The following is a 9191-nucleotide window of genomic DNA, read 5'->3' as shown; positions in this document are numbered from 1 at the left end:
TTTAAATCTTTGTCAATGAGATAAAGTGTTTTAATAATAAAGGAAAGAAGTGAAATTAGGAGTGGAGTGGAGTGACACGGCGTGTGTGTGTGTGTGTGTGTGACGGGGGCGTAACAACGGCTTGGGGGGGGTGGGGGGTTAGCTTAAAGGTATAATGCTTAATGTTTACATATTAAGTAGAATACACAGTGAACGTTTCTGAGGCTAAAGAAATAGCAGCAGGAGTTTTTAAAATAAAAGATAAAATGGTACAAAATGTAAATAAGAAATACTTTACAGCAGTTATAATTGTTGTGTTATTGTTGATAAGTTATTGTTGTGCGTACAATGTTGTTAGCATCTGCTGGTGCCTTTTCTGTGTATGTGTTTTGGACGTCCTGCTTCACGCTAAATTTCCCTTTCTAAGGATAAATAAAGTGAAAGTTGACTATATTGTTAATATTACACAGCAATAATGTGTAAATGTAAATATTATCCACCGGTCAACATTTCCATACATACGACAGATTATTAGAGCCAAACTGAAGTTGTTTTTTTAGCTTTTTTTGAGAATAAAGTGGCAATATTTTCGTGAATTAAGTCGTAATCGTTCAATAACTAAGTCGTAATCTTATGAGACTCGAGTCATAATATTGTGAGAATAAAGTCGGAATCTTTTGAGAGTAAAGTCAGAATCTTTCGAGAGTAAAGTTGGAATCTTTTGAGAATAAAGTCGGAATCTTTTGAGAATAAAATCGTAATCTTTTGAGAATAAAGTCGGAATCTTTCGAGAATAAAGTCGGAATCTTTCAAGAATAAAGTCGCAATATTGTGAGAATAAAGTCGTAATCTTTCGAGAATAAAGTCGTAATCTTTTGAGATTAAAGTCGGAATCTTTTGAGAATAAAATCGTAATCTTTTGAGAATAAAATCGTAATCCTTTGAGAATCAAGTCAGAATATTGTAAGAATAAAGTCGGAATCTTTCGAGAATAAAGTCGGAATATTGTGAGAATAAAGTCGTAATCTTTCGAGATTACAGTCGTAGTCCTTTGAGAATCAAGTCAGAATATTGTAAGAATAAAGTCGCAATCTTTTGAGATTAAGGTCGTAGTTTTTCGAGATTACAGTCGTAATCCTTTGAGAATAAAGTCGTAATCCTTTGAGAATAAAGTCAGAATATTGTGAGAATAAAGTCGTATCTTTCGAGAATAAAGTCGTAATACTTTGAGAATAAAGTCGTAATCTCTCGAGATTAAAGTCGTAATCTCTCGAGATTAAAGTCGTAATAATGTCATAATATGATGAGAATAAAGTCGTATTCTTTAAAAGTTCAGGAGGAAATTCGGCTGCAAGACTACCTCTGGTTATGTGTTTAGTTGCTATTCATAATATTATGAAATCTTTTCTCATTATTTATCTTGATCCGTGTAAAACAGAAAGTTGCTAACAAACAAAGATGGGACCTTCCAATTTGTTTATTTACTTCTTTTGAGGCTAAGATTTTGTCACCCATGTTTTTCTCTGTCTATTTACTCTTTCTTATTTTCTTTCCTTTTCTCATCTATTTCTTTTCAATACTGTCATGTGTCACTAGATGGCAGCAGAGTAACACATTGTGCGACAGATACAGCCGATGAGCTGCAGCAGACTCTATCTGGCAGCCTCTTAATAATCCCGGCCGCACAAGATGCCAGATCCCAGATTAGCGGGGAAGTGGAGTAACTGCAGCATCGTTCATCTCTGCATTTATCTCCTCACTTCCTCTAATTACGCGATCAATGAGCTGCGGGTCAATTCCCGATCAATTGAAATAATGTTGCCCTGACCCATTAGTGACCTTTTATGACCTTTTAAAAGCATGCTGGCGCTCGGTGGAGTCACTTATCCTTCAGCGTCTCGCGGAGATGAGCGTTAGGAGGAAAACAAAGCTGATAAAAAAAACATTGATATTGTCTGTTAATTTTATTGATTGATGAAACCACCAATCTGGAAATTATGGTTTATTATATTAATACGTATCTCAGAGTTGAGGTTGAACTCATTAGTTGTACAAACCATACAGCGGTAATGCCGTATTTTATACATTTTGGAGGGAAAAAATGATTAAACACCACAGAAAAGCCCATTGAGAAACAGTGTTTTTTAGCTCCCGGGGACACAGGACACAGATTTGCAGCTAGCTTAGCTTATCTTAGCATAGTATGAAAACTGGATTACATGTTTGTTTAACTTTTGACGACATTTTCCAGGGTTGACAGTTAGCTTAGCCTGTTAGCGGTAGCGTTACAATGTGTTTTTATATTTGTCATCCAAAAATGTTGTGGTTAAAAAATCTCGTACAAACCATACAGAGATAATGCTGTATTTTATACATTTTGGAGGGAAAAAATTATCGAATATTCATTAATACATTTAAACTTTAAAGTTTATAAATCAACAACAAAGCCCATAGAGGAAAATTGTTTTTTTTTAGCTCACGGGGGACACATGGCACATATTTGCGGCTAGCTTAGCTTAGCATAGTATGAATACTGGATCGCGTGTTTGTTTTAACGTTTGTAAAACATTTTTTTAACAGATATGACAGACGAGTTCATTGGCGATTTTATTTTCTAACTCTAGAGCCAGACATTTTCCAGGATTGACAGTTAGCTTAGCCTGTTAGTGGTAGCGTCACAACGTGTTTTTATATTTGACATCCAAAAATGTTGTGGTTAAAAAATCTCGTACAAACCATACAGAGATAATGCCGTATTTTATACATTTTGGAGGGAAAAAATTATTGGATATTCATTAATGAATTTAATTGTCATTTTCTTATTTGTGCGAATGTCATTTTAAGTTGAGATTGTTTGTAAGTTTGTAAACCCACAACAAAGCCCATAGAGGAAAAACAGTGTTTTTAGCTCACAGGGGACACAGATTTGCGGCTAGCTTAGCATAGCATAGTATGAAAACCGGATTGCGTGTTTGTTTTAACGATTGCAAATTTGCGGGTTTTTTTTATTTAACAGCTATGACAGGCGTGTTCATTGGTGATTTAATTTTCAACATTTTCCAGAGTTGATAGTTAGCTTAGCCTGTTAGCGGTAGCGTCATAATGTGGAGCAGCATGCGCTTTGAACAGTTGGGTTGATCTAATGAAGAAAAAAACAACACAATGTGTTTGTTTGTTTATTTAATTTATATTTTTTATATATTTTTTAAAATTTGGGATTAGAATCCTGTCGGAAATTGCCCGTAGAAGATGTTCCTGCGACCTTACATTATGAAAGAGATAAACGCAGGGGTAGGAGGATAACTGCTGCTGACAGATTAGCACAGGATGTGCAACAGTATGTTCTTATTTGCATAATAATAATAATACTTATGGCGGCGCCGCATAATTTGCCCTCAGTTTGATACGTAACACAGGGCTGTTAATTATCTCTGTGTTATCACTTTCTCTTATTGCTCGTCCTCTGATTGCTGCTCCCGCTGAGCGACGCTCGGATGAGGGGGAGAGGAAATTTGACAACCTGTGAGCAGCTCCGTGTGTGTGTGTGTGTGTGTGTGTGTGTGTGTGTGTGTGTGTGTGTGTGTGTGTGTGAGACAGAGATTGGAGTGGTGAGATCTTTACTTGCTACTGGAGACGGGAAAATATTAGGATACACAGGGTAGCTGCCAACATACAGTCCTAGTGTGTAACTACAACATTTTGTAAAAATGTGTAACTTTACATTTTGTTTTAATATATATATATGTATATATATATATATGTATATATATATATAGTGATATCATTATGTTTTTATAACATTACATCTGTAATATCACCAATGTTTTTTTATTACATTCCAATTAAAAAAAAAAAAATCTGTATTTTTTTTGTCATGACATTACATTTTTTTTTAATTTAAAAAATATTTTTTTATTAATAAATATTATACAAAGTTATTTATTATTTGTAAAGTTGTTTTTATAAAATTACATTTTCAAAAAATGACGGTAGCATGTTTTCGTAACATTACATTTTGTAACTTTAGTCACAGTATTGTAACATTTCAAAATTTTTGCAAAAAATTTGGTAAAATAATTGTTGTCGTGTTTTTGTACGGTGAAACATTTTGCGACGTCACAATTTTTTTTTTGCATCCGTACCACAATTTTGTAAAATGTCGTTTTTTGAGAATATCTCGTAACTTGCAACTCGCAAAATTTTGTTAGCATTTGTGTAAAAACTTCAGCGACACATTTTTATAACATTTGAAGCATCACAACGTTTTTACGACGTCTGAGGTCACATTTTTGATTTTGTAAAATGACGTTTTATTAAAAAAAATGTTTTTGTAATAATGTTTTTGTAACCAGTAACGTGGTTTTGTACCGTTACATTTTTTTTGTGATTGCATAATTTTGGTAACATTTTTACGGCTGTTTTTTCGGGCTGTATTTTTCAGCAATTTCGTGATAATGTAATTTTTTTTGTAATGCTGGTGTCAGTTTTTTTTATTTTTTTGAACATTTTTGGTTTAATTGACCCTGGAATGATTTTTTTTTTTTTTTTTCAATTGTAGTTTTTATCATTTTAGCAACGATTTCCTTAGAGAAATGCCATTTGAATCCCGTAACAATAACAACGATCAGATCAGACACAGACAAACACGCCATGTTCCGAGCGTCTCCTTCGTTCACATGTATTCCTGTTTCTCTTCGTCGTCTCTCTCCTCGTCCTCTTCATCCTTTCGCCCCCTTACCTCTTACTGTTGTCAAGGGCAACCGGAGGAAAAGAGCTGAATACAGTCGTGCGATCACCTGATCGGCAGGGGAATCCAGCAGGTGTGTGTGTGTGCACGCACACTTGTTACTGTGCACGTGTCTTCTCTCTCTACACACACACACACACACACACACAGTGAAAATGAAGTGACTCTTGGCAGGCTCACAGCTAATTCAGCATGAATATTTAATCAACTGTAAACAAATTACTATTGCACTGTGTGTGTGTGTGTGTGTGTGTGTGTGTGTGTGTGTGTGTGTCTGTCTCTCTCGTCCTCTGTCTCTCTGTGATGTGAGGACTTCACTGAGCAGTAATCTCAGTTATGTGAACTTGTATTTGTTACCTTTTCTGTCAAAATCACTGACCTTGTCGGGACCACTTGTCCTCATGGGGACCAAAACCTGGTTCCAGTGAGGCAGAACCTCATTTCTGAGGTGTGTGTGTGTGTGTGTGTGTGTGTGTGTGTGTGTGTGACGTACAGGTGAGGACGTTGTCTCTCTGCTGAACGAGTCTGGACAGAACTGTGGAGGAGGATCAGATGTGTTGCTGCCTGCAGGAGGAATGTTGTGCGTCTGCATCTGCAGCACGGAAACATTTCTGGGATTTATTTTTATTTGTGTGATTTCATAAAAAAAAAGGAAATGCACGATTTGAAAGGTCCTGTATTTAATATAAACATAGTCACTTTAAAGGAAAAATCATTGGGTTTTTGAAGCATTGGAATAACAGTGGTGGTCAGTGGGAGGCCTCCATGTATGGGTGGGATTCCTTACCGTTCCCCTATATATATATATATAGATATATATATATATATCAATACTAGTTGCCCTGATTTCTATTCATGATTGGATGTAGACAATTTATATTAATTGTTAACACTTTGTTTTATTATCTTTTATTAATTATTTAAATATTTAATTTATTTATTTATTTATTTATTTATTTATTTATTTATTAATATATTTGTCTGTCTAATTATTTATTTATTTATTTACACTTTTTAGTGGGAAAATTTTGACAAAAAAATCTATTCTATTCTACTCAGAATTGGATGTTGACAATGTATATTAACAATTTGTTAACAATTAGTTTTATTATCTTTTATTAATTAATTATATATATATATATATATTCATATATTCATTTATTTAATTAATTATTTAACTATTTATTTATTTATTTACACTTTTTGGTGGGAAAATGTTATAAAAAACAATATGTTTCATTATCTTAATTAAATATTAATTAATTAATCAAATAATTTATTTATTTGTCTATTTAATTATTTATTTATTTAATTATTTAACTATTTATTTATTTATTTACACTTTTTGGTGGGAAAATTTCAAAAAACAACAATTTGTTTTATTATCTTTTATTAATTTAATATTAATTAATTAATTAATTAATCAATTAATTCATTTAGTTGTCTGTTTATTTATGTATTTAATTATTTATTAAATTATTTAATTAACTATTTATGTATTTATTTACACTTTTTGGTGGGGAAAATATTTGACAAAATTCGCGATATTGGAAACCATGTGTTTAGAGTGTTGGGTGTGCGCGGGTGTGTTAATTGTTCGCGTCGCGCCCGCGCACGCGTGCGTGTGCGCGTCCATATGCTCTCCGTTTAACCTCGGAACAGCGTCTCAACGCTACTGTGTCTCTCTCTCTCTCTCTCTCTCTCTGTCTCTCTCTCTCTCTGTCGCCCCCTGCTCCCTCCTCTTCCTCCTCTTCCTCTCTCTCTCTCTCTCTCTCTCTCTCCCTCCCTCCCTCTCTCTCTCCCTCTCTCTCTCTCTCTCTCTCTCTACCTGACTCAGTTCCGCTCGGACGCTTTCTCGTTCATGACCGCGTCTCTCGCTCTCTCTGCTCGGGGAGCAGCACCGGACACACCGCCGCTCCGCCGCCGCCGCCGCCGCCGCCGCCGCTGACCCCCGCGACGCTGCCGCCTCACGAGCCTCTCAGGCCGGTGTTACAGGAGCGGGAGACACCGACCTCCACCGGGAGGAGGCGAAGGAGAAGAAGGAGGAGGAGGAGGAGGAGGTGGTGGAGGAGGAAGGTAAATATTATCTCTGTTTTTATCACAACATGCAGACAGACACAGACATGTGCACGAGTTACATCGATTATTGATTATTATCAATCATTATTGTATTAAAGCGTAAAGAGAGACACGCGATGAATGATCGAGCTCCGCTGGATCAGACGCCTGTTGTTCATAATAAAGACAATTAAACAACACAAACATTACATATAACAGCATAAACACACGCATATATATTCATATATATATATATATATATATATGCATGTGCGTTTCTGTTTGGCAGACAGGTCCATTTCAATCGCGTGTCCACGTCGCGCGCGCGCACACGTGAGCCCACGCACACACAACAGAGGTTACATATAAATATATATATATACACAAATACATAACGCAATTGACTCATATATATATATAGATATATAACTGCAGTCTATTACAATATTTATCATTATGTGTCTCATCTTCTTCATCATTGCCACCATCATCATCATCATAGTCATCGTCATGGTTACACTGTGTTGCCGAAATCAGGGATTCCCAAAGTCTGGGTCTGGACCCACATATGGGTCGAGGACGATTAATTAAATTATTATATTTTTTTATATATTATTTTTTTTTTTTTGGGAGATTTGTGCGTATATGTTTTAAATAATCGTTTTATTTACATTTATTTTATTCTGGGATGGGATTCGTCATGCATTTGCCAATCTACAGATTGTTAGATTAGGAAGTAATCCATGAATAGTTACTGTTAACCAAAGGAAAAGTTGAAATAAAGAGTTATAAATCTTAATTTTTTTTTACATGAATGAAACTCGCCTGGTAGTCGTAGTTTGAGAACCATCGCTATGTAAAATATCGTACTAATAACGTGTGTTTTCAAACCCGCCGCGTCCGTCACTGCGAGATTATAAATATTCTGACACATACGAACCGCCCATGCGACTCAAAGTCTTTTAATTTTGTCTTGAAAACACAACCTTTAAATAATAACGGTCATCGACAGTTCCTGATCCAACAAGAACCTTCTGTTCACACCTACTTTCACTTTCACGTTTCCCATCGTCGTCAGACTCGTACTTGTTCCTCCTCTGGTTCTGTCGCGACCTGGTTCGGAAAACACGGGTTCTCCACAGTCCAAAAACATGCAGATTTGGTGGGATTTGGCAAATTGGACTCTCTAAATTGACCGTAGGTGTGAGTGTGAAAGGTTGTTTATGTCTTTTGCCCGTATGTCAGCTGGGATTGGCTATATAGCGCCCCCTTGTGACCTTCATGTGGTTGGATGGACGCCGGGCACAGATTGTCATGGACCCCCAACTTGAGATCTGTTGACGCCAAAGCCTTTTCCTAGAGTTCAAGAAGAATTCAAGCAGACCTAGATCGGAAGTTCTAAATTAACGCTGTTTTTTTTAGTGTGTATCTGCGTCATTACCTTGTTTATGAAGCCCTGAAGGTTCTAAACAAACAGTTCAGCCACTGCTTAGAACGCTGTGTTTTATTGTAATCTCGGGCTCAGCGAGATCTCTGAAAAAACCCGGTCCGGTTTACGTAAACACCGGTTCTCCTGAACAGCAGATCGTCCTGCTCCGGACACTAGTCCGGGCACATCCGGTTGCGTACATTGAACCGCAGAAGAAGAATAACTTCCGTTGTGGAGGTGTTTCACGAGCAACAGTGTCTTCTGACTCTGGGTCAAAGGTCGTCAAAGGGACTGCGGCGGGGAGTCGTGAAGAAGCTATTTTTAAACACTGTTAAAACAATGTTTTGATAATGAGTAGCAGTGCATCCACCGTTCCAGAGGGGGGAGCTGTGCTTCTGAGAGCGGGTGTGCTGATTATGTCACTTCCGGGTACTGGCCAATCACAACACAGTCTGTCTTCTGGGGGTGAGATTTATGTCTGAAATATCGCGGCTGAGGACAGCGTCAGTAAGGAGAGATTTGTATCGGCTCGTTTACAGCAACTAGGAGGTTTTTGACCATAAAAACAAGTTAATGTATGTAAGTAGACCTCCATAACTCACAAATATGTGCGACAGGACCACTCGATGTGACCTTTAAAGTCGTAGAAGAGTTGAAGGACAGTTGGTTTTGAACTTCCACGAAGGAGCCGCCAATCCATCCAACCTTAAAAACCCCCATCATGCTTTTCTCTCCTCGTCAATAATGAATTCCTTCATCTTTTTCAGAATTGGCTCTGGATTGGAAAACAAGGACGAGCGTGGCGTCCCGGAAACCAGCTGTCCCGTTCGTCATTCTCTCCTCTGCCCCGTCGAGGTTTCAAGTCTTGCCAATTTTCATCCCTTCCTCATCATCCTCCTCTGCAGCTGCCAAACTTTTCCGTCCATCTCCACACCTTCGGACGCCCCTCGTCGCCCGCTGCTCCCCTTTTGACCGAAC

The sequence above is a fragment of the Microchirus variegatus genome, assembly GCF_963457635.1.
Source record: "Microchirus variegatus genome assembly, chromosome: 2".
Classification (NCBI taxonomy): Eukaryota; Metazoa; Chordata; class Actinopteri; order Pleuronectiformes; family Soleidae; genus Microchirus; species Microchirus variegatus.
This window is presented reverse-complemented; position numbering follows the sequence as displayed.